This window comes from Dendropsophus ebraccatus, chromosome 15 (assembly GCF_027789765.1).
Source record: "Dendropsophus ebraccatus isolate aDenEbr1 chromosome 15, aDenEbr1.pat, whole genome shotgun sequence".
Taxonomy (NCBI): Eukaryota; Metazoa; Chordata; class Amphibia; order Anura; family Hylidae; genus Dendropsophus; species Dendropsophus ebraccatus.
In genome coordinates, this window is record NC_091468.1 from 39,585,635 (window position 1) to 39,612,998 (window position 27,364).

Sequence of the window (27,364 nt, forward strand, 5' to 3'; positions counted from 1 at the left end):
TCACTTACACACTGCAGTACATAAGGGGTTAAGCAGATGCAGGATGGTTCTTATCTTTCCTGTGCATCCCTGGGCCCCCTCCGGCATTGTCCCCATAGCAGCTACCTAGCCTGCCTCTATGGTAGCTACGCCACTGTAGATAGATGATGCTCAGTAACTACACAGTAAAAGTGCCCCCCATTTGGGCAAAACAAAGTAATAATGCAATCTTTAGCACCCCACATTGTGTTCACAAACTGTAATAGTGATCTTTTCCGAAACCACAAAGTTTTTCTTTTTTGAGCACACCAGAAACAATAAAGGTAATAAATGCTTACATATAGTACTTACGAAATCAGGAGATTAAAAACATATTCCTTACTTTTATCTTTATTTCTGTTGCATGTGAAATAAAAAATGCTGCTTGTTTGCTTTTTTTTTTTTTTTTTTTTTTTTTGCCAAGTCAATTTAGAACACTTACTGTTCATTTGAAGTTTTCTTTGCCAATGGAACACATTTCAAATATTTTTAAAGAAGATAAAAAAGCAAAAAGCAAGCAGTCTTCGTGATTCATATTATTAATATTTGACAAGTGTCGGATCATTTCAGAAACAGTAAGTGCCTTTTGTGATAAATTGCCAAATTATAGCAAAAGAGATTTGTAAGTAAAAAATTTAGGGCGAAATTCTTGAAATTTTCATAGTTTGCAGCTACTATACATTTTACTTCTTCAAAGCATCTAAAATTTAACACAAAGCAGCTTTCCAAATAGTCTTGAATAAAAAAAAACTGTGTTTGGAGTTACAGACTTGAACTAAATTCTATGTTCACACATTCTTGTATTTATTGACATACTGTAACCAACACTTTTCAGACCTTGTGGTATTTCCTTGTCCTTCCCGTGAGGAAGGTCTGTAAGATCAGAAACACGTTGGTTGCTAAGTGTTATTTACCTTTATGTCATTATGTCAATGTGAAGTGTCGTTTCATGTTTTCTCAAAGATTTTGTGGAACAAGTTATAAAGTATATGGATTTGTATCTTAAGCGCTGGCTACATTGCTGATTTACTTTACTCTTAAGAATGTTGTCCTTGTTTGAGATTGTATAGCAAGGACTGTTTTCATGCACCAGGATTTCAGTGCATGATAAACCCAGATAATTGATAAATTGCCCCCAAAGTGTGTGAGCCTGTTCAACAATACATACACGTTGTCTTAAAGAAGCATTCCCTAGGTATTGTGTGCCTACAAGTAAAGTGGCATGCTTACTCATCTGGACTGATCCCTTCCTCCGAGTGCATTGACAGCAGTTCACCACCATAGTTGGGGGGGGCAGTTTTGCTGTAACTCTTTGAACCAGGGCTGTGTGTATACAGTCCCTTGAACCCTTGTGACCAGTGCTCTCTAGAAAGATACTGGCTCTGATACACAACTACGCACAGTTCACACTGCTCCAGAAGCTCTTTTTTGGTCTGCTTGTTTCACTCTCTCTCTCTGTTAATCACTCTTGCTGTTTTTTTTTTAGGATGAACACACTCCTCTTCCAACATCACACTGCCATTCACACACACCGCTGTTCCAGAAGCGTACACTAGCTTCTTATAGCTACGTACACTACACATGTTGTCATCAGTCTGTCGCACCCCCCTGTATCTGTCCACCACTGGCTCGATCTATCCTTCTGTCTATCTATTCATCTACCTAAAAAGATAAAAGAGAGAGAGGAGCAGATTTTTCCTGCCCTTGGCCAGGTGATTACTGTAATGTCAGTGGTGGGCGGTGTAACAGCTTGCCTGGCAACAGAAGAGACAGAGATCATGTGACCTATGTCTCAGAAGGGAGGGCAGAGGAGTGGAGACAGAGTGGACCAGGCAGTGAGGATTTTCAGTAGCTTCATGTGTTGAGTCAGGATGAGCTGCAGACAAATGGCCCAGACTGGACAGCAATGAAAATGCAATGTAAATGTTTCTACGAACACAGCCTTGATGAAGAAAATGAGGAATTATAGGAGCTTGTCTGACTGGCTAAAGGCATCTTTTAGTGCAGCCAAATGCCTTTTAGTCCACATTAAGAGAGAGAGGCACATTGATTTGCCTAGAATACATGTTTGACATCAATAAATATACTGTGACAGACACCATGTAAGACTCTATTTGACTAGATATTATGGTGGGGATTTATCAAACATGGTGTAAAGTGAAACTGGCTCAGTTGCCCCTAGCAACCAATCATATTCCACCTTTCATTTTACAAAGAGTCTGTGAGGAATGAATGGTGGAATCTGATTGGTTGCTAGGGGCAACTGAGCCAGTTTCACTTTACACCATGTTTGATAAATCTCCCCCTATGTGCATTGAGCGTCTGTTCTGTAAACTGGTTTGCCTGGTTTATTTTCTTAAGGTATTGTGTGTCAATTTTTTTTATTTTCTTTTTTTAAGGTTCAGATCATGGAGGAAATGACACCCAGGATGCATTTTTAATACACATTCACGGGACATTTAACTTCTTACTTGGAAGCAGTGTCAGCCAGGGCCGCCGATAGGGCAGTACAAGTGGTACTGCCGTATGGGGCCCGGACCCTAAGAGACACGGTAGGGGGCCCGGCGGGCCCGCCGGCCGCCGCCCCCCGACCGCTACGCTAGGGGGGCCCGCACGGCCCCCCTTGCCAACTGTTTTTGAGCATCCCGAAAAGCTGCGGCCACGCAGCTTCTCGGGATGCACTGATCGCTTTAATGTTCCGCCCGCACAGCGGGCGGAACATTAAAGCGATCAGAATACAGGAGAAGGACCTGTCAGCGTCCTCCTCCTGTATTCTCTCCCATAGGCTGCCGGCACTTCATACCAGCAGCCTATGGGAGGCCGGGCCGTGGTCATGTGCCCCTCCGGCAGGCGTGATGATGTGACGTCATCACGTCTGCCGGAAGTCCCGTCCCTGCGGCTCGCAAGATGGAGCCCGAAGAGGAGGAGGAAGAGCTGCTGCCTGCACAGCGCGGATTAGGTGAGTAGGATGTTTGTTTTTTTTAGGGGCACCTCTGGGGGCATTATTAGTGTATGGGGGCACCTCTGGGGGCATTATTAGCTCATGGGGGCACCTCTGGGGGCATTATTAGCTCATGGGGGCACCTCTGGGGGCATTATTAGTGTATGGGGGCACCTCTGGGGGCATTATTAGTGTATGGGGGCACCTCTGGGGGCATTATTGGTATATGGGGGCACCTCTGGGGGCATTATTGGTGTATGGGGGCACCTCTGGGGGCATTATTGGTGTATGGGGGCACCTCTGGGGCCATTATTAGTATATGGGGGCACCTCTGGGGGCATTATTAGTGTATGGGCGCACCTCTGGGGGCATTATTAGTGTATGGGCGCACCTCTGGGGGCATTATTAGCTCATGGGGGAACCTCTGGGGGCATTATTAGTATATGGGGGCACCTCTGGGGGCATTATTAACTCATGGGGGCATCTCTGGGGGCATTATTAGTGCATGGGGGTACCTCTGGGGGCATTATTAGTTCATGGGGGCCACCTCTAGGGGCATTATTAGCTCATGGGGGCACAGCTGGGAATCCTACATACAGGGGGCACAGCAGGGGATCCTACATACAGGGGACATCCCACACAGCGCAGTTACTATGGGAGCCTACAGGGGGGAGAAAGGAAAGGAAGTTGCTAGAAATGTGCGGAGCCTAAATTGTTTGTCTCGCAGGTTCTAAGGGGATGAAACGTATCTGGAAGGAATCATCATGGAGGTCTGGGCCGGATGGAGAGGAAAAGGGAAAGTGACGCCTCAGATCAAAGAAGACGTCACCGGTGAGTCCCTGTATGACACTTTTCTTATTTTGTAGAACATCATTTAGTAGGGGCGCCCCGAGGTGACAGCTACTACATTATCTGTACTCAGAGATATCACTGTGTTATCTGTTGTGTTACATAGGACTGCAGGTGACTACTACATTATCTGTACTCAGAGATATCACTGTGTTATCTGTAGTGTTACATAGGACTGCAGGTGACAGCTACTACATTATCTGTACTCAAGAGATATCACTGTGTTATCTGTGGTGTTACATAGGACTGCAGGTGACTACTACATTATCTGTACTCAGAGATATCACTGTGTTATCTGTGGTGTTACATAGGACTGCAGGTGACATCTACATTATCTGTACTCAGAGGGATATCACTGTGTTATCTGTGCTGTTACATAGGACTGCAGGTGACATCTACTACATGATCTATACTCAGAGGTATCACTGTGTTATCTGTGCTGTTACATAGGACTGCAGGTGAAATCTACTACATTATCTGTACTCAGAGATACCACTGTGTTATGTGGTTTTACATAGGACTGCAGGTGATATCAGGTGATTTCTCCAGGTTGCAGAAGTTCAAACTTCATCGTGCCCTGGTGTGCTGGTGTCTGTATGTGTGTATACATGTGTGCTGGTGTCTGTGTGTGAGATCAATTCTAGAGAACTGGCTCATATACCCCATTTTCCCCAGTGGCTTAAAATGTAACCTCTGTTATACAGTTATAGAATTGTAGAAATTAAATGTGAACAAGGTGCAATTCAAATAGACACTTACTTGTATAGCTGCCTCTTGTGCTCTGTATGCAGTGCATTATATTCACCCCTGCAACGTACAATTTATAGCGTGTCTACAAGCCCAGCGGGGCTCATTATGATGGAGACTAAAACTTATACAAAGTGGGGTAGGGGTTCCCCTGTATTCAGAATGCTGCTGAGTGCTAGGCAATGCCCCATCTGGGATTATTGAATTTCGAGGGTCTATGCAGAGCAGGATAAAGACACCTCTGCTGCACAAACAGGATCTCCTAGAAAGCGTTCTCACCGCCATGTATTCGCTATCACTGGCTTGGGTGAGCTAAACTAGTCTGCCTGGGGGGGGGATGATTTGTATATGCTCACTAACATGGAACAGCCTCATTATATTAGCCTTATCAACATATTCTATGTTAGTGAGCATACCGGGGGGGATATTGGTGAACATATACAAATCAAACAGCCCCCCCAGACCCTCGAAATTCAATAACCCCAAACGGGGCATTGCCTAGTACTCAACAGCATTCTGAATACAGGGGAACCCCTACCCCACTCTTGTATAAGTTTTAGTCTCCATCATAATGAGCCCCGCTGGGCTTGTAGACACGCTATAAATTGTACGTTGCAGGGGTGAATATAATGCACTGCATACAGAGCACAAGAGGCAGCTATACAAGCAAGTGTCTATTTGAATTGCACCTTGTTCACATTTAATTTCTACAATTTTATAACTGTATAACAGAGGTTACATTTTAAGCCACTGGGGAAAATGGGGAATATGAGCCAGTTCTCTAGAATTGATCTGAACCAAATTATACCTCCCAGCAAGGCGTGGGGCAAACACACAATTTTTTTTTTTTTATTAATGTGGGGGGCCCAGACACTTTGGTTGTATGGGGCCCCGAAATTCCTGATGGCGGCCCTGGTGTCAGCGTTCCGGACTTCAGTAAGATAACATGTCCAGTGAAGCTTGCAAGCAGCAGACATTTCATTCAAATGACACAGATTTTTATTTACTTTAAAGAACCTTGATGACTGCCGTAACTTCAGATGTCAGAAGTCCAAGAAAGTTCAGGAAAGTAAAACTCACACTGCACTGATTCTGCAGTGACCTTACCTATATGATACATTATAAATAGAAACCATGTTATATAAGGAGATTTACAGAGATTTATTTATGTATTAATATAAATTGTATTTTAATGAAGAAATTTAATTACTATCATCCATAATTTATGAGTAATGCTAATTATATTGCAGACCGCATGAATCATAGCTCCTACCTTTTTACCTCAGTATAATATTTAGGTGATAAAAATACAGAAAATATATATATATATATATATATATATACAGTAACATAAAAAAAACCTTGAAATATTTCTAGAGTTATGGTTTTACTGGGGGAAGGTGATATGAGGACACACAATTGCCTGGAGAGAAGCTTTATCGCCATCAGTATTCTTTACTATTAAAACAGTATGACCAGCAGAGAAAATTTTAATGCAACAGACCTATTCCCAACAGGCATGTTTTTTTTCTTCAAGGTTGCTCTATGTCAATGACACAATAATTCCCACAGCTCTGCTCCTCTTATATCTTATAATTCATTCTTATGTGGCCTGGGCACCATACATAACACTGTAGTGTTGCTGTGGAAGTGGGCATGTGGGCGTAGGACTTAGCTAGCATGAGTACTGTAGGGAGCATGCAAGGAGGCAAACGAGAACCAATCAGCGAGATTGGCACTAGTTTGCAATGACTTTAGAAGGCTAGGTCACACAAACAATCACTGTATCATTCTTGAGGCTCTTTACAGGGAACAAATCAGCAATTGTGCGAATATAGATACCAGCTGCACAGTATAGCTCTACTGTGCACCTCTCTGAGGCTGCCAGCTGTGTCTGCAGTGGTAGCTTTACATCAGGGGAAAAAGGAGTTTTATTCCAGCATGCAAGGCTAGGAGAGGGGCGGCAAATAGTCATTTGTCTGTCAGCACACTCTGCAGGGATAATTGACAGGCAAAGAGGACACTAACGGGGTCTCTTTGTCTGTCAATCAACCTTACAGAGCGCACAGGTAGAGTGTCGTGAGGCTCCCGTCCAGATGACTAGTTGCCATCTCGCTCCCGGCCTCGCGTGCCAAATTAAAACTTCTTTTACCCCGATGTAAAGCTACCGATGCAGACGTGGCTGATAGCTTCGGGGGGCTGCACAGTACATCTGTACTGTGCAGCTGGGAACCATATCAGCACAATCGTATTGATTGGTTACCCTTTAAATATAAGGTTATCGATCACACATCTCTTTTTGCACATGGAAATGTGTGACCAATAGCCATATATATATATATATATATATATATATATATATATATATATATATATGTATCTTTATTAAATTTTCACAAAATTTTTTAACAACACACATAGCCAAAAGGAAAACAATAGTCATCACGACGTTGTAGGACAGTAAGACATATCATAGTGGCGATACATTTTGAAGCCGCACAAAAGACCCCATCAGATGATGAGCAGGCATTCCCCCAACTCCTCGGCTGAACAATGACTCTTTTAGCAACGCTGATAATTGGCCTATCCAAAAAGTGGCTTAAGCCAAGACTTCCTGTTTTGCCAGTAGTGATAAGAAGAGGCTGCTGCAAAATGATGTGAACAGCTACAGAGGACACCTATATCTAGAAATTCCCTGTGGAATGACCTTTTCAAAGGTCACTGAGTACACTCAGTAATGTTTTGCATTCATTTCAAGGGGACAGGTTCTGTTTAAAAATTTGCAACTTTTTGACGTCTACAAAACACACGACACAGACATTTCTTTACTCAAAAGATGAACCACACATACAGTAGATATAGTAAAGCAATGTAGATTTCTGGAAGTGGCATGAAGACCTACACCTTAGTTATGAAGCCACTTATGACTTAAAATTAACTAAGGTGCAACTTTTCGACATAAAAATACAGTATGGTGGAAATAAAATAGAATTAGTTTTAGAAATGTTGCAGATGTCCCCCCACCTTCCCCATTGTGTATAGAGTTACTCTATGGTCATCTTTGAGTTGATTTAATAAAAGAAGTAAAATATGATTAAAAAATCCCAGTAATTAAAAATAACTGTTAGCGGGCAATTATTGATTGCAGCGGGTCTCACTGCTGACACCTGCTCTGATAAAAGATACAGCCAGGGAGAGAGTGCGGCAGCTTGGCGATTTACTCCTTAGCCATGTACTAATTCCATCTGTGTAGACTCTTAGGGGGAGATTTATCAAAGGGTGTAAAATTTAGACTGGTGCAAACTGCCCACAGCAACCAATAACAGCTGAGCTTTCCTTTCAGCACTGCCTAAAGCTGAGCTGTGATTGGTTGCTGTGGGTAGTTTGCACCAGTCTAAATTTTACACCCTTTGATAAATCTCCCCCTTAGACTTCCATTGACGGAATTAGCTGATTAGGAGATACAGCCAGGGAGTTGATCACATGGGAGCTATGCTCCCTCCCGGCTATATCTCCTGTTCACAGTAGGTATCAGCAGTGAGACCTGCTGCAATCAATAACTTGCCTGATCATATGTCAAAAGTTATTTATAATGACATGTACTCTTCAGGGGAAAATGTGGTGTAAGGTTAGATGATGAGGCTCAGTTTTAGGCTATGTTCATACAACGTAAGAAACCGACTGCTCCGTGACCTGTCTAGGTCACGGAGCGGTCGGTCTCTGAAAAGATCATCCCGGCCGGTACTGCAGTACTGTCCGCATGATCTTTGGTGCTGCGGATTTCTGATGCAGGCGCATCCATGCGCGCCTGCATCAGAACTCGCCACAGCACACTATGGAGCAAGTGGTTGGAGCCACTCACTCCATAGTGGGCCCTTACATGGTTTTCTGCAGCTGAATTGTGGCTGCAGAAAACTGACATTTCTGCTATACTATGGTATACGCTCCGGCCGAGATCCCATAGACGGCAAGGTAACGTATATTTTCATAATAATCACGGCCGTTGTACAACAGCCATGAAAATATGAAAATATACGTAGTGTGAACATAGCCTTACAGTGTATCGATATTATAGTTGTAACATCCAAAGTCTAACGTAATGGTCAATCACATTTATGTATTATTTTATTTATTAAATATAGTTGTAAAATATGGAAGGAGAGGTCATGATATAGGTTTTATTAGTATTTATTAGTAAAGCTCATAGCTTTGTTTCCTCTACTGTAGAAATTAGAGGGGAGTGAGAATACCCTTTAAAAATTAGATTGTTGAGAGTCATATATTGACTATTATAATTCACATTAGGCTTGTCAATATTGTCAAAATAAATAAATAAATAAATAATAAATAAATATTGGATCATCAAAATATTTTAGATGACATTCGAACCAAGCGTACATTTCAAGACACAATGAACCACGCTCATGTAGTAAACTATGATATTGTATCACTAAACACAAGGAAAACCTGTGAATATTAACATGCCGCCAGTTAAGGCTAAAATCTCCTTTTGATTAATACATAACAAAGTAATGTATTTTGTCTGCTCATAATATTTTATGCAATCCCACTGCAGAAAGTGCTGGCTTGTTACATAACCATTGTTCAGCTTCTCTGCCAAAGGAAATTAGTCAGCACCATTCACGGGACTAGTGAAATGAAAAGGGATTTTAATCAGAAAATCAGCTTGGATCAAAATCTCATGTTGCCTGGGAGGGGACTTGGCCGGAGAATATGTATAACTCAGCTATGTATTTTTTCTGTGTACCTGGCAGCTAACTTATTATTTGTTCCCCGTAATCCTTTGTTTGCTTTGTTCCAGGTTAGGATATTTATTTTCATCTAAAAAGATCCAGAAAACGACAGTATCAACAAATAACCATGGCGTCCGTGTCCTCGTGCAGTGCGCCTGATGATTGTAATGAAGAACTAAATAAAGAGAATGATGAGGTTTTTAGCATAAATTAATATTGTGTGTCTAAAAAAATAAATATAGTGAAACCTTGGATTACAAGTGTCTTGCTCTAAGAGCGATTGGAAGACAAGCTAAAAAAATTTTAAAATTGTAACTCGGTAAATGAGCAAGATTTTATAATACAAGCCGCCCTGTTTCCTCATCCTGATACTGTACTGGGTAGAAAGTCCTCTTATTTTAACCCACTGCTACGTGATCAACTCTGCCGGAGGTCAGACGCCCTCTGGTGCCCAACCGCGTCACTGCTGCTTTCCTCTAACCCTTGAATTAACCCCTTCAACGATAGCTGCTCCAGACAGCCAGCACTAGTATCAGCAAGTACCAGCACCAGCAAGTTTGTAGCCACGTAAGGAGTTGTGTGTAGATGGGGAGTTAACTGATTAACCCCTTTTTTTTTTACTAATGCAGTGTTCTTTATTGATACAAAACACCTTACCTACTGTAACAACAGGAGTTGTGGATCCACTGGTGGGGATAACATAAACTACACCAGGGAGCGGAGTCTAAGAAAGCCCACTGCAAGGCAGGATGTATTTGCTGCCACCTTAGGGAAGGGCGATATGGCCCAAAAAATAAAATCTTAATTTTTTTAAATTATTATGGGTGAAGTAGTAGAGGCACAGTGGATGAGGGGTGTGGTAATAGTAGAGGTTAAGTACATGAGGGGTGTAGTAGTAGATAAGGGGAGTAGCAGTATCAGGAGTGGGAGTAGTAGTAGTGGGATTAGTAGTAGTAGCAATAGTAGTGGGAGTAGTACCAGCAACAGTAGTGGGAGTAGTAGTAGTGGGATTAGTAGTAGTAGCAATAGTAGTGGGAGTAGTACCAGCAACAGTAGTGGGAGTAGTAGTAGGAATAGTAGTGGAAGAAGTAGTAGCAGCAGTATTGGGAGTAGCAGTATCAGGAGTGGGAGTAATAGTAGCAGCAATAGTAGTGGGAGTAGTATTAGGAGTGGGAGTAGTAGTAGCAATAGTAGTGGGAGTAGTAGTAGTAGTAGTAGTAGAAGTATTGGGAGGAATGGTAGCAAATAGTTACATAGTTACATAGTTAGGCTAGGTTCACACTGCGTTTTCAGCATCCGTTTAACGCATCCGTTTTTTGCAAAAAAACGCATGAAAAACGGATTGCAAAAAACGGATTCATTTGTGTGCATCCGTTTTTCCATTGACTTCCATTATAAAAAAAAACGGATCCGTTTTTTTTTACGGACCAAAACGGACAAAAAAACGTTGCTGACCTTATTTTTCTGGACGTTAAAAAAAACGGATCCGTTAAACGGATGCTGAAAACGCAGTGTGAACCTAGCCTTACATAGTTAATACGGTTCAAAAAAGACACATGTCCATCAAGTTCAACCAAGGAGGGGATGGATACAGGGAAGGGGGAGGGGTGATAGGTTCTATACATATGCATTTATATTATTTTGGTCTAAGAACTTGTCTAGCCCTGTTTTGAAGCCCTCTACTTTTTTTGCTGTGACCAGATCCTGTGGTAGACTGTTCCACAGATTCACAGTTCTCATGGTAAAGAAGGCTTGTCGCCTCCGGAGATTGAACCTTTTTTTCTCCAGGCGGAGGCAGTGCCCTCTTGTCCTTTGAGGGGGTTTTACCTGGAACATCTTTTCCCCATATCTCTTGTAGGGGCCATTTATATATTTAAATAAGTTAATCATATCTCTCCTCTTCTCCAGACTAAACAAATGTAACTCCCCTAATCTCTCCTCATAACTAAGATGCTCCATTCCCCTTATTAGTTTAGTTGCCCGTCTTTGTACCCTCTCCAGCTCTAGAACATCCTTTTTATGAATCGGGTTCCAAAACTGGACGGCATACTCCAGATGAGGCCGCACCAAAGCTTTATAAAGCGGTAATATTATATCCCTGTCCCGTGAGTCCATGCCTGTTTTAATGCATGACAATATCCTGCTGGCCTTAGAAGCAGCTGCCTGACATTGTGTGCTGTTCTGTAGTCTATTATCTACAAGTACACCCAGATCCTTCTCTATCAGCGACTCTCCCAGAGTAACTCCCCCCAGGACATATGATGCATGTGGGTTATTAGTACCCAGGTGCATAACTTTACATTTATCCACATTGAACCTCATTTGCCAAGTGGACGCCCAAACACTCAGTGTGTCTAAGTCATCCTGTAACCTCTGCACATCTTCCATAGACTGTACTGTACTACAAAGCTTGGTGTCATCTGCAAAGATAGAAACATTGCTGTTAATTCCATTCTCAATATCATTAATAAACAAGTTAAACAGAAGAGGGCCCAGTACTGACCCTTGGGGTACACCACTTATTACCGGGGACCATTCGGAGTAGGAATCATTGACCACCACTCTCTGGGTACGATTATTAAGCCAGTTTTCAATCCAGTTACACATTAAATTTTCCAAACCGATAGACTTTAACTTACCCATCAGACGTCCATGAGGAACTGTGTCAAACGCTTTTGCAAAATCCAGGTACACAATATCCACAGCCGCGCCGCCATCCAGGCTTCTACTTACCTCTTCATAGAAACATATTAGGTTGGTTTGACAGTTTCTGTCCTTAGTAAAACCATGCTGGTTATCACTTATAATACTATTAGCCACTACATATTCCTGGATGTAATCCCTTATAAGCCCCTCAAATAGTTTCCCCACAATGGACGTTAAGCTTACGGGTCTATAGTTACCTGGGGAAGTTCGAGAGCCCTTTTTGAAGATCGGCATTACATTTGCCTTACGCCAGTCCCTCGGCACAATACCAGTAAGCAAAGAATCACGGAATATTTCATACAAGGGTAGTGAAATTACAGAAATAGTAGTGGGAGTAGTATCAGGAGTGGGAATAGTAGTGGTAGCAGCAGCAGTGTTGGGAGTAGTAGTAGCAGCATTATTAGCAGTAGCAGTATCAGGAGTGGGAGTAGTAGAGGCAATAGGAGTGGGAGTAGTAATAGCAATAGAAGTGAGAGTAGTAGTAGTAGTAGTAGTAGAAGTATTGGGAGGAATGGTAGCAAATAGTAGTGGGAGTAGTAGCAGGAGTGGGAATAGTAGTAGTAGCAGCAGTGTTGGGAGTAGTAGTAGCAGCAGTATTAGGAGTAGTAGCAATAGGAGTAGAAAGTAGTAGGAGTATATGGTAGCAATAGTAGTGTGAGTAGTAGTATCAGGAGTGGGAGTAGAAGTAGAAGTAGGAGTATTGGGAGTAGTAGTAGAAATAGAAGTGGGAGTTGTATCAATAGGAGTGGGAGCAGCAGTTTAAGGAGTGAGAGTAGTAGTAGCAGTATTGGGAGTATTGGTGGCAATAGTAGTGGGAGGAGTAGAACCAGTAGTGAGATTAGTAATAGCAATAGTAGTAGTAGAAGTTGTGGGAGTAGTAGTATTAGTTACTTGGTAGCTGTGGTGGGGAAGGGGCACTCGCTCTCTAGTAATGGGGCTCCAGGTCTCTAATGCCCCAAGGGCTGCTGCTGCTCCTGGTTATGTTGTGGGCAGACAGTGATCTCATGGGTGTGAGTGGGCAACTGGTGGTAATCTTCCAGATTCAGGTAAGCAGTGGGCAGCGACCACCTGGATGCTGGTGGGTGGTTGGCAGCAATCTCTTGGGTGCTCGTGGGAACCCAGCAGAAGGGGGCGCTTTGATCTGCATGAGGAATAGCTTGCCTCTCCGGGCCCTACAGTGCCTCCTGCTCCCACCTCTGTCCCTGCCAGGAACTGTCCACTGTCCAGATTACTGCCAACTGAAGATCTCAGGATCATTTTATAATACATGGTGAAATGGGAAATTTAGAAAATATCACCAAAAATTCTTCCACGTTCATGAGCTCTCAGATTCAATAAAACAAACGACACAAATGAAGCATTCAGTATTTTTAATTTACAATAATCTTTCAAGATGGTAGGAGTGCATCTCAAGAGCGTAGGATCTTCGTCCATCACATTTGGCCGAACAACCACTTCAGAATGGACGTTTATAGCTGCGTGGTAATCCAAGCTCCAGATACTGTTCAACCATCCTCTAGTATATAAACTGTAAAAAACATAGAAGATTCTCAGCGGAAAAAGTCCATCTAGTCCGCCCTTCTATTATTTCCTTTACTATTATCCTCAGATACCAATATGTGTATCCCAGGCAGGTTTACATTAGGTTACAGTACATGTACTAACCACATCTGCTTAGGGACAAGCATCTACCAACCTTTCAGTTAAGTCACATTTTCTCATATTTTTATGATCTTTCCCCAACTAACCTCAGATTGTGTCCACTTGTTCTTGTGTTAAGTTTTTCAATAAGAGTCTCAGGAACACCACAGAAGCTTTTAGTAGTTATATGTGCCGTCCAGAGCGCAGTTTCTCTCTTCAGCTCAACATGAAAGAGAAGCATTAAAAGATAGTTAGATCTTTCAATAGCACACACTACAAATGTCACACAAACAGCCAAATCTACACTAACACATGTATTGCCTTATACTGTATACAACATCATCTCTTACGTTACTCATATAGAACACCCCACATTCATACATATGTACATAAGGCAGCAGAGGTAAGGAAAGATGGCACAATACCAGCCTTCACCTGTTGATGACATTTTGCCCATAGAGGACATTCACCTACCCCAGATGTTGTGTGTTAACACATTTTTATTCTTCCAATACATCATTTTACAAAAAAAAAATGAATACCATAGCTACCCCTATAACATGATCACACAAATCAGCCACACAATGGCTGATAGTAACAATATTCTTGTTCTGTCTATTTCTGACCACAGCATCTTCTTACAGAACTGGATCCACAGCTCCTTCTAGCACAGACATACGCCACAACTATCATACAGCATACTACATTCACATGTGCAATATTTGCAAGGTAGCCTGTGGTGAATAATAATAATGGGTATAAAAACATACCCATCATTATCTTTAGCTGGCTTCTCGTCCATGGAGGGTAGTCCTCTGTCCCAGGTCTTCTTGGTCTATCTTCCTTCTGGCCAAGGCATCTTCTTGCAGAACAAGATCCGCAGCTACTTCTAGCACATGATCGCAGACATACACCACATGTAGCATACAGCATACAACATTCACATGTGCAATATTTAGAAGATAGCCTGTGGTAAGAAATAATGGGTATACTACCATACCCAACTTCATCCTTAGCTGGCTTGCTCATAGAAAGTAGTCATCTGTTCCAGGTCTTCTTGTTCAATCTTCTTTCTGGCCACGATATCTTTTTGCAGAACTGGATCCACAGCTACTTCTAGCACATGATCACAGACATAAACCACAACTATCATACAGCATACATCATTCACATGTGCAATATTTAGAAGATAGCCTGTGGTGAGAAATAATGGGTATGATAACATATCCATCTTTCTCTTTAGCTGCCTTCTTGGAAAAGGAAGATAGTCATCTGTCCCATGTCTTCTTTGTTGGTCAGTTTTCTTTTATGCCACTGTATCTTCCTTCAGAACGGAATCCACAGCTCCTTCTAGCACATGATCACAGACATACGCCACAACTAGCGTACAGCATACATCATTCACATGTGCAATATTTAGAAGATAGCCTGTGGTGAGAAATAATGGGTATACTACCATACCCATCTTCATCCTTAGCTGGCTTCTTGCTCATGGAAAGTAGTCATCTGTCCCAGGTCTTCTTGTTCAATCTTCTATCTGGCCATAATAACTTTTTGCAGAGCGGGATCCACAGCTACTTCTAGCACATGATCACAGACAAACACAACTATCATACAGCATACATCATTCACATGTGCAATATTTGGAAGATAGCCTGTGGTGAGAAATGATGGGTGTGATCACATACCCATCATTCTCTTTAGCTGACTTCTTGCAAAAGGAAGGTGGTCATCTGTCATCAGTCTTCTTGTTCTTTCTTCTTTCTGGCCACAGCATCTTCTTGCAGAACGGAAACCACAGCTACTTCTAGCACATGATCACAGACATACACCACAACTATCATACAGCATACAACATTCACATGTGCAATATTTGGAAGATAGCCTGTGGTGAGAATGGATGGGTGTGATAACATATCCATCTTTCTCTTTACTTGGCTTCTTTCAAAAGGAGGATAGTCATCTGTCCCAGGTCTTCTTTGTTGGTCAGTTTTCTTTTATGCCATTGTATCTTCCTTCAGAACGGAATCCACAGCTACTTCTAGCACATGATCACAGACATACACCACAACTATCATACAACAAATAACATTCACATGCGCAATATTTTGAAGATAGCCTGTGGTGAGAAATGATGGGTATGTTAACATACAGTATCCATCTTAATCTTTAGCTGGCTTCTTGGAAAAGGATGGTGGTCATCTGTCCCAGGTCTTCTTGTTCCATCTTCTTTCTGGCCACAGCATCTTCTTGCATAACAGAAACCACAGCTACTTCTAGCACATGATCACAGACATACACCACAACTATCATACAGCATACATCATTCACATGCGCAATATTTAGAAGATAGCCTATAGTGAGAAATCATATGTATAATAACATAGCCATCTTCATCTTTAGCTGGCTTCTTGCCAAAGCAGGGTAGTCATCTGTCGCAGGTCTTCCTTGTTGTTGAAGTTTCTTTCTGGCCACCACATCTTCTGGCAGAATCAAATCCACAGCTATTTCTAGCACATGATCCCAGACATAGACCACAACTAGCGTACAGCATACAACATTCACATGTGCAATATTTAAAAGATAGTCTGTGGTGAGAATTGACTGGTATGATAAGTCTTTATCTATCTTCTTCTATGAGGGTAGTCTTCTTGCCAAGTCTTCTTTTTCAGTGATGGGTACTGTAACAGTCTTTACCTCTAGCTTGCATGTTGCCCTTAGAGGATAATTTCTTGCTTCCGGACTTAAATTTTTATTCTCGCCAATACAGAGTTTTACAAAAAGAAAGCTTAGATCGTGTGCCATGTTTAGTTGTGGTTTTCTTTTTCTTTTTCCAAATGATGTAGTGATCGGAATATTATTTTATCTTGCTCAGCAAATTTTACAGAAGTAATACTATGGCTATACCAGCACATGACCACAGATAATAAGTCATCTATCCCCTCATAAATAACATTGGTACAAGCATAAGGCTATGTTTACATGTAGTGTTAATTTGCATTTTTTGCAGCAAACTGCACAATTCACAGTAAAGTGGCGCTAATTAAACACAATGGGGGAGATTTATCAAACTGGTGTAAAGTAGAATTGTCTTAGTTGATTCCACCTTTAATTTTTTTAAAGAATCTGTAAGAAATGAAAAGTGGAATCTGATTGGTTGCTAGGGGCAACTAAGACAATAAACCTCCCCCAATGTGTGAAAATAGCCTAAGGGCCCTATTACACCAACAGATTATAAAACAGATGTTTTGGAGCCAAAGGCAGGAATGGACTATAAACAGATAACAGGTAATAAAGGAAAGACTGAGATTTCTTCTCTTTCTAAATCCATCCCTGGCTTTGGCTTAAAAAAAAAATTAGTCAGATAATGTGTTGGTGTAATAGGGCCCATTTACACAGAAAGATTATCTGACAGATTATCTGCGTAAGATTTGAAGCCAAAGCCGAGAAACAGACTATAAACAGAGATCAGGCCATAAAGGAAAGCCTAAGATTTATTTTTTTTTCAAATCCATTCCTGGCTTTGGCTTCAAATCTTTGGCAGATAATCTGTCAGATAATCTTTCTGTGTAAATGGACCAGAAGGCGACCAGTGTACAGAGCAGAATTGCCCAATCCCCCCTCTAGTAATGTTGGATAGACGTCACCTGTAGTCTTTGCCCCGGGGTCGTTCTCTCTCCAGCGCTCCGCAGCTTTAAAAGAAAGAAGAAACATTTGTAGCAAAACTGTTTAACAGAACAACTGTGGTTCCCATAGCGACCAATTAGAGCCCAGCTTTCATTTTATAACATTGTTATTTCCAGCTAAAATTTTCCTTGAAAGTCTGGTGTATGTCAGTGTAATACATGTGTGTGTAACCTGGATAGTTTCATCCCTTTAATAGAAAACAGCATTATAGGTTGTATCTTACACCTGCCCCTCCCCCATTGTCTATCACCCACCCCCACCGCACCTTGCACACAGTCGTCCTAGATAGACCCACCTGTATTGTAGTTCAGCCTTCACCCTGTGGTACTCCAGTATACACATGTAGGACGTTGTTCCAGTCATGTCCCAGGAGGAGATGTCTGTGTAGCAGGAGATTGAGGACGCTCCTGTGATGTATATAGTGTGCTGTGGTTTCTCTGGTGGCAGCAAGCTGTGGATGACATCTGTGTATCTGATCCCTGTTGTCATGTTAACCAGAGGCATGGTGACATCACTTTGTTTATACCACTATTGTGGCAGCCAATCAGATTACTGCTTATAGGTTTGCCAATTGAAGCAATGATCTGATTGGTTGCTAGGGTCAATGACTGTGGCAGCCAATCAGATTAGTGCTTATGGGTTTGACAGTTGAAGCAATGATCTGATTGGTTGTTATGGTCAGTTATGATACTTATGAGTCCCTATTACAGGAGCTATCATCACATGATCTCCTATGCGGGGAAAGAACTTCACAGTAGCCAAAAGCGCCAAGTTGCCAAACAAAGACACGGGGTCTCGCCCGTAAACATCTCCAATCAAAAGCAAAAAAATCACAGAAGGGGGTGACAATTAAAATATAACTTTTAATGATGCAATTAGAAATATGTATATATATATATATATATATATATATATATATGTATATCAAGGAGCCACTGCCCCCCCCCCCCCCGTTTTGCCTAATAATCACACTAGTGAACAGTGTCCCACTGCCATTGCAGTGGAGACACGCTATATTTTCACTGGTTGTGACCCAGCTCCGGACGGCTGTCTGTGAGTGATCACCTGTCTTTGCCCCTGCCAGGAGGTGAGAGATACAATTGGTTGATATTGTCAGTATCTTTTTCTGTGATACAGCTCCAGACATCGATCTGTGAGCGGTCACCTCTATTTGCCTCTGCAAGGAGGTGATTTTCATTTTTCTGACTGATTTTTCTCTGATATTTTGTAAATTTTTACCCCCACACTAGTTTCCCTCCCTGATGACGCCAACTGTGGCAGAAACGTACGTCGGAGTGGCATTTTGGTAGGGGTCAGTTTTGATCAACATACTATTTCTTAGTGTAGGGCATACTCCAAGGGGTAGCTCAGGGTTAGGGGTCGTCCTTATTAGGACGAGTGCCCCGCTGTGACCTTGTGCGAGCAGGGAGAGCCGGCTTACTCACATACTAGGGCTTAATAGGGCACTGACGTCTATTTTAGCTTTCCCTACTACCTTTCAGGACCCGAGAAAAGATGGGTACTGTCTCTAAGGAACAACAGGCAAAGATCTGAACTACATAAATAGATCAGCACAGCGGCTTTATACAATATATTGCAAGTTGAACCGCCGTGTGCGTTGGTTATCCTTTTCATCTATGCCTGTCGTTATGATTATCCCTTATTAGTTGGTACAGAGTGACCTTTTGTAATTTTTGTATTGTTTGTTCTATGGGGATATACATATTTTTAATTGCATCATTAAAAGTTATATTTTAATTGTCACCCCCTTCTGTGATTTTTTTGCTTCTGATATGAGGTAGAACTACAACTCTCAGCTTGCTCCTGTGGCTGTGGTAGAACTGCAACTCCCAGCATGCTCCTGTGTGGCTGTGGTAGAACTGCAACTCCCAGCATGCTCCTGTGTGGCTGTGGTAGAACTGCAACTCCCAGCATGCTCCTGTGTGGCTGTGGTAGAACTGCAACTCCCAGCATGATCATGTGTGGCTGTGGTAGAACTGCAACACCCAGCATGCTCCTGTGTGGCTGTGGTAGAACTGCAACTCCCAGCATGATCATGTGTGGCTGTGGTAGAACTGCAACTCCCAGCATGCTCCTATGTGGCTGTAGTAGAACTGCAACTACCAGTATGATCCTGTGTGGCTGTGGTAGAACTGCAACTCCCAGCATGCTCCTATGTGGCTGTAGTAGAACTGCAACTACCAGCATGATCCTGTGTGGCTGTGGTAGAACTACAACTCCCTTCATGATCCTGTGTGGCTATGGTAGAATCTGTGGCTTTTCTCCCATAGCAACCAACTAGAGCTGAGCTTTCATCTTACCGAGCTCTGATTGGTTTCTATGGGCAACAAACACAGATGTATTACTAAAAAGAGTATGTCCTATCTCTCAGTATGTTTACATGTCTGTCACCTGTCACGGCATTGCAATAACCACAATGCAACGCCACTGCGATTCAAGGTAAAAATGCAGTAAGAGCGCTGCATGGTTTTGTACTTGCCCTTCAGTCCACAATAAAGACAACCAAGAAAAGAAATATCACTGTGTGTTTCCAGCCTGATGCGCCATTTATCTTTAACATGATTCAAATATGAGGAAAAAAATTATATAGTAAAGTAAATTGTGTGTGTGTACAGTCTAAGACTGGGTTCAGCGGCTGTTCTGTGACCTGGTCATGTCATAGAATGTCCGCTGTCTGTGAAGTTCATCTTGTCGGGTACTGTGGTAGCGGCCGGATGAACTCCATTTCTCTTTTTAATTGGGATGTGAGCGCATGACAACAATGTAAAGTCTGTCCAGAACCGCACTTTACATTGTCTGCTCTGCCAGTCTTGAGCGGCCGGGATTCCATAGACTTCGATACGATTGGCTAAATCATTAAATAACGGGCATGGTTGCAAAACTGACAAGCAGAGAGCGGTGACTAGACACTGGCAGGGAGCCACCCAGATGACTACCTCCCCGCCTCTGCCTGTCACGCGCCGGGGTCATTAAACCTCTTTTTCTTGGGTATACAGCTTTTGCCGCAGCCATGGCCGGTATGTGCCGCGGGCTGCTAAGAAGCTGTACACAGCGGTTCAGGTAATGATATCAGCCCAATTGGGCTGATTGGTTCCCTTTAAGTGCAATGACTGCATGCAGACTGAGCCGTGTCCACTTGTGGTGGCCAGTGACCATATGGGTTTTAAGTGATGCCACAATTTTAATGGTGCAGAGTGTGAAAATGAATTCAAAGGAATCTGTTAGCACCTTGGCTGGACCCAAGGTTCTGTCAATGTAGTGCAGGTGTTTGTCCCATTTTGTGTATGTTGCCTGTCTTAAAGCCATCCGTGCAGTAGATTTGCCACATTCTTTACCAAAACACTGGAACAAAGTGTCAAAAAAAGATACTTCCCTGGTTTTTGTGCATATTTTTTAGCGACACGGCCTCCTGCTCCTGCTGTCATCATCTTCTTGCGCACTTACACCGTTGCTGGCAAGGAAAGTCCGCTGGATCGCCAGTTCACGCCTGTACCGATTATCGGTTGGGCACATGCTCCTAGTGACCCAAATTGCACAGACCTTGCCAGAAACTGCCCATGCATGCAAGAGGATGACGACAGCAGGGATCAAGAGGCCGGGCTGACGAAAATATGCACAAAAAACAGAGAGGAGGAAGTAGTGGTGAGGCGTGCCGTAGTGCAGCATAAAACGCCATGCCACTACTCCTCTTTGACACTTGTCTCCATTGTATTGGCAAACAATGTGGCAAATCTACTGAATGGATGGTTTCAAGACAGGTAACATACACAAAATGGGACACACAACTACACTACACTGTCAGCACCTCGGGCCCAGCCCAGGTGCTGACAAAGACCCTTTAATGGAACACAATTAGGCAGGAAGAGGAGATAGTGAGGACATCATAAGGTGTCTGTGAGGAGCGGAGAATGGAGAATAGTTTGGAGGGCTATGAGCTGTAGTGTGATGGCCTTTATTGAGGCTGAGAGGCCTGGCAGGTGGGTACCATGTATATGGTTTTACATAGAGGGAAAATTGCATAGCCATGTATACCTGATGGATACTCTATATGGGGACTGAGCACCTTAAAGAATTTGGTTGCTGCATAAGTGCCGATCACAGATCTGTGAACTACAGTGCTAATCCAGTTACAGATAGTACGGTTTGCTGTTTTTTTAACTGATGGGTATTTTTCTATTCGGCTCAAATCCTGCCACATAAATGTAAACCAGAAGGAAACCCAAGGGACATATGTCCCTCCCCTGACTTCCCCCGACTATTAACTGTGTAACATGTAGACTTTGCTGTACCTTTCCAGGCTAAAAATGAAATGGGTATTCCGCTCAGGTAGTTAGCACCCCTGGCCGGCTGTATCTGCACTCTGTAATGCTTTGAGGGCTAATCACAGTGAGGACATCAGCAACTTGACCTCAGATTAATCCTCCAAGCATTAAGGAGTGCAGAAACAGCCAGCCAGGGAGCTGTTTACATAAGCCATCTCTGAAGGGGAGATGGAGAGAACAGCTCACACATAGGCTCAGACCTGGGGGAAGGATTCTAAAAAGATAATAAAGAATGGAACAAATTGTTAGTCTCCAGGTGGGGGGGGGGGGGGTGACTCAACATGTATTTTACCTGAAATAATACCCCTTTAAACCCCTCCTCGACCACCCCCAACTATTAAGCCCCCATCCACTGTGCAAATTCATTATCACTTTCCACTCTACTCCAAAAAACATTTGTGCACAAAGTTAAGCCTCAAGAGTTTAGGCTCTTCCTGGGCTCACACTTGGCCAAGCAACCACTTCTGAATGGACGGTCATAGCTGCGTGGTAATCCAAGCTCCAGATACTGTTCAACCATCCTCCAGTTTAAATTTACCGAGTCCCTTACTCCAGTGCTATAAGCTTTAGAAGTTCTATGTAAACTAGGAAATAAAGCCCACAGGGCACGCCCCAGGCTGCAAACGTCCAGCAACCTTCATACTCTTCTGCCCTAACACTGCTATGGCTGTATGTAAACATCCAGTCTGTTCAGATCAACCGGCTGAACACTGCTTGGCCTCTGTACTCCAGTGTAACACCCTGTGAACTTTATAGCTTAATTAGCAAAAAACTTCTAAAGCTTATATGAGCGCTGGAGAGACAGATTGAAATGACAGTTATATCTCCAAATTCAAGGTAAGAAGCCTTATTGTACCCTGTTTTTATTTTAGTCAGCTAAAAGCAGCTGACCGGTCTGATTTAAAGGTGAAATAGCAGGTTAGACAAATCTAACCTGCTCATATGTCCTCATCACACAGGAGACACTGATGAGGAAGGTATGTCTTACCTTCCTCCTCCGCTTTGTTCTGGTGCAGATAGTTATGTGCTTCACTGTCCAGTAAGACTGTTAGGAGCAATAGGGCCCTAACTGCACCAGAATGGTACTGAGGAGGAAGATAGCAGGCATACATTCCTCCTTGGCGTCTCCTGTGCAATAGGGACATATCAGCAGGTTAGATTTGTCTAACTAGCTGATAGGGGTTATCCAGTGCTACAAAAACATCACCACTTTTCCCCCTCTCTTGTCTCCAGATTGGGTGGGGTTTGAAACTCAGTTCCATTGAAGTAAATGGAGCTTAATTGCAAACCACACCTGAACTTTGAGACAAGAGAGGGGGAAAAGTTTCCATGTTTTTGTAGTTCACTATCTGTAAGCTTGTGTGGGTAACCACTAGAGATGAGCGAATTTGTAGAAGTTTGGGTTCGTCTGAACCTGAACTATTGGCTTCTGATTCCCACTGTCTGCAGCCTCCGTGGAGAGGGTGGATACAGCCTGAGGAACGCCTGGAAAACTGGGGTACAGACATTGGCATAGGCTGTATCCCAGTTTTCCCAGGCTGTATCCACCCTGTTCACGGAGGCTGCAGACAGCGGGAATCAGAAGCCGATAGTTCAGGTTCAGACGAACCGGATTCGCTCATCCCTAGTTACCACCTTAGTATATTATATCATTAGTTCTTGCAGCCCTGTATGGCTATAGTACACCCTCAAAAGCTTTAGCAGGATGGTGAAACATTATAGAGCAGTACTGAGCAGTGTAATTTGTGAACAATTAGTAGAACTGTCACTACGCATAAGCAACAAGCTGTCGTCTTTGCAAATTCAAATTCTCCAGCAAGGACACCTTAATAAAACAGAAGCTGAGAACACTTCCTATTGACATGAATAGGCTTTCCATGTGATGCACAGAAATTCCAAGTGATCCAGAGTAAGAATTGCTCTTTGTAATATCCTTCTGCTAGAAAAGAATGACCTGTGTTTTAATCTGTGCTAGAGATGAGCGAGTACTGCTCGAGTAGGTATTCGATCGAATAGTACACTATTCGAAATACTTGTTTTCGATCGAATATTGATTTCCCTGCCACCTTCCCTGGCGTTTTTTTTTTTTTTAACCAATAATTATGCAGGGGGGTGGGACAGGCACTAGGAGCACACAGGCAGTGAAAAAAAGCATGTGTGTAGCAGGGACAGTTAGGCCCCGTTCCCACTGAGCAAAACTAGCAGAATTCCGCGAAGGACAATTCTTGTTCATTCTTCAGCGCGGACAGGGCAGGACTTATTAGCTGCAGTATGTCATGCAGGAAATGTTATTTTATTTTCAGTCTGACACACTTCTCTCTGCTGCCACTTCTGGCCAAGACAGGAACTGTCCAGAGCAGGAGAGGTTTTCTATGGGGATTCATAGAAAACCGAGACAAAGTTCCTGTCTCGGCCAGAAATGTCAGCAGAGAACACTGTGTCAGACTGAAAATAAAACATTTCCTGCATGACATACAGCAGCTAATAAGTATAGGAAGACTTAAGATTTTTTAATAGAAGTAAATTACAAATCTAGATAACTTTCTGATATAAGTTGATTTGAAAGAAAAAGATTTTCTCTGGACAACCCTTTTAACCATTGGAACGCCTGTTGTCTGAAGGCATTTCTAAAACGTCATATATATTAGGTATATGGCTGTATACTGAGAGTGTTTGGAGTGTACTGTAGACAGTCTGTAATAGTGACGTAATGCTTCGCCTGCTGTCCCAATTGCATTCCATGGGGTGTTTGAGGTGTCATGCTGGACTTGAAAACCTAAATTCGACCACTTGGAGATCCCCAAGTCACGAGCATTTTTTCCCATAGACTTTAATGGGATTCGATATTGGATCGAAAAGTCAAGCATCGCAATCTACTCGAATCAAATTTCGAACTTTCAAATATTTCACTACTTACTCATCAGCGCTTATTATGTAATAAAAATCCAAACTAAAGGTCTATCTGAAAATCCCCATCGTTTTCTTGTGTTTAGGTAAATAAATACTTTCGGAGAGGGCTAAACAGAAATACTTCTACTTTGATAGAAACATTGACGTTATTTCCATGAAATCATATTTTACGTTCATCTTATGGTGTCTGGGATCATACATAATAATCACTTTTTTTTTACTTTTATTGATCTGCTAAAAGCCAAGTCACCTCCCACACTCTGTGACAAAGGCAGACGAGAACACAGTCTAAATTTTAAGCTTTTATAAAATCCATAGCAGATATAAAAAAAATGGAATCTGCTTTGCAAAAAAGTATGAAGAGTAAGGTCGCCCCCTGCAGGTATATAGAGAAATAACTGGCTGTGATCGAAGTTATCTTCCACAGTTCTGCTAGCCGTTAGGTTCACCTATTTTTCAGAACTTTTTGACTTTTTTTTTCTTTAAACTTTATTTTATTTGCTCTACACACAGAAACTTGGAACAGAAAAACCCTTAGGTAATGGACTTCATGGACTGTTTTGGAGCATTGTTGAACCCTTTCAACATTTCTGTGCAGTGATATTTGTCAGAATTCTGCAGTCAATAGGGGGAAGAGTCCCTGCTCTGTCTATGGTGCATCTGGACTGATTTTAGATCAACAGAGATTCTATGGTCATCCTGACCAGTCTTTGGGGTAAGCAACTTACGTATCCCCCGAAGTGCACTTTATTCACTCCAGTTAACTTAGATACTCTAAATGGCCTGATACCTGAGGCTGAGCATCACAAATGTTAACCCCTTGGTGACAGTGGGATAAGAAACTGTTCCCACTTTAGGCATGGCTGGTGCCAGTGTCTATCGACTGTTACTGACCAGCAGCGACTACACCAATGTTGGTTCTTTAACCTCAAAATGCTGCAGTCACTACCTATATTTAGGAGGCTGGCCTCCAGTTTAACCCCTAGGCGACCCTGTACGTACCTGTACGTCCAGGGCCGGCTCTATATGCTCTAAACCACCGCTGTCCCGGGTGCCGCTCGTAGCCCTGGACCGCAGCATAGATCTCAATTAGAGATCAGTGCACTTATACTAGCAGTCCCCCAGGGGGGCTTCTAGTATAAGTGTAAAAAAAAAAAAAGTGTTATCAATAAAAAGCCCCCTCCCCTAATAAAAGTCAGAATCACCCCCCTTTTCCCATGTTATAAAAATAAATAAATAAACATGTTTGCTGTCGCGTAATCACCCAAACTATAAATTAAATACATTCCTGATCTCGCACGGTAAATGGCGTAAGCACAAAAAAATCCCAAAGTGCAAAATTGCTCATTTTTGGTCGCATCAAGTCCAGAAAAATCGCAATAAAAAGCGATCAAAAAGTTGCATATGCGCAATCAAGGTACCGATAGAAAGAACACATCATGGCGCAAAGAATGACACCTCACACAGCCCCATAGACCAAAGGATAAAAGCGCAATAAGCCTGGGAATGGAGCGATTTGAAGGAACATATATTTGTTAACAATGGTTTGAATTTTTTACAGGCCATCAGATATAAGAAAAGTTATACATGTTATATATTGTTGTAATCGTAACGACTTGAGGAACATATATAAGAAATCAGTTTTACCCCAGGGCGAATGGCGTAAAAACAAAAAAAAAAAAAAAAATAAAAGAAATGCTTTTTTTTTTTTTTTCAATTTCACCACACATTGAATTTTTTTTCTGGTTTTGCAGTGTACTTTATGAAAAAATTCAGCCTGTCATTGCAAAGTTAAATTAGTGGCGCAAAAAATAAGGGCTCATGTGGGTCTCTAGGTGGAAAAATGCAAGTGCTATGGCCTTTTAAGCATAAGGAGGGAAAAACTAAAACGCAAAAATTGAAATTGGCTCTGTCCTCTAAGGCAGTGATTTTCAACCTTTTTTGAGCCGCGGCACACTTTTTATACTTAAAAAATCCCAGGGCACACCACCAACCAAAATGGCACAAAATGACACTAAAACAGTACATATTATACATATAGTTAATAATATAGATTCTGGCTGCGTTCACACTACGTATATTTCAGTCAGTATATGTATATTTCAGTCAGTATATTTCAGTCAGTATTGCAACCAAAACCAGGAGTGGATTAAAAACACAGAAAGGATCTGTTCACACAATGTTGAAACTGAGTGGATGACCGCCATATAACAGTAAATAACTGCCATTATTTCAATATGGAAAATATTTGCTGTTATTTTAGAACAACGGCTGTTATATTGAAATAATGGCAGTTATTTACTGTTATATGGCGGCCATCCACTCAATTTCAACATTGTGTGAACAGATCCTTTCTGTGTTTTCAATCCACTCCTGGTTGCAATACTGACTGAAATATACTGACTGAAATATACGTAGTGTGAACGCAGCCTCTAAATGTATTTATACTCACTCAGTGTGAAACCGTCCTGTTTTCTTCTCCCCCCTGTGATTCTCTCCTGTGCTTCTTTCCACTATACTTCTCCCCCCTACTTCTCTCCTGTGCTTCTCTCCACCATACTTCTCCCCCCTGCTTCTCTCCTGTGCTTCTCTCCCCCCTGCTTCTCTCCTGTGCTTCTCTCCCCCATGCTTCTCTCCACCATACTTCTCCCCCCTGCTTCTCTCCTGTGCTTCTCTCCACCATACTTCTCCCCTGTGCTTCTCTCCCCCATGCTTCTCTCCACCATACTTCTCCCCCCTGCTTCTCTCCTGTGCTTCTCTCCACCATA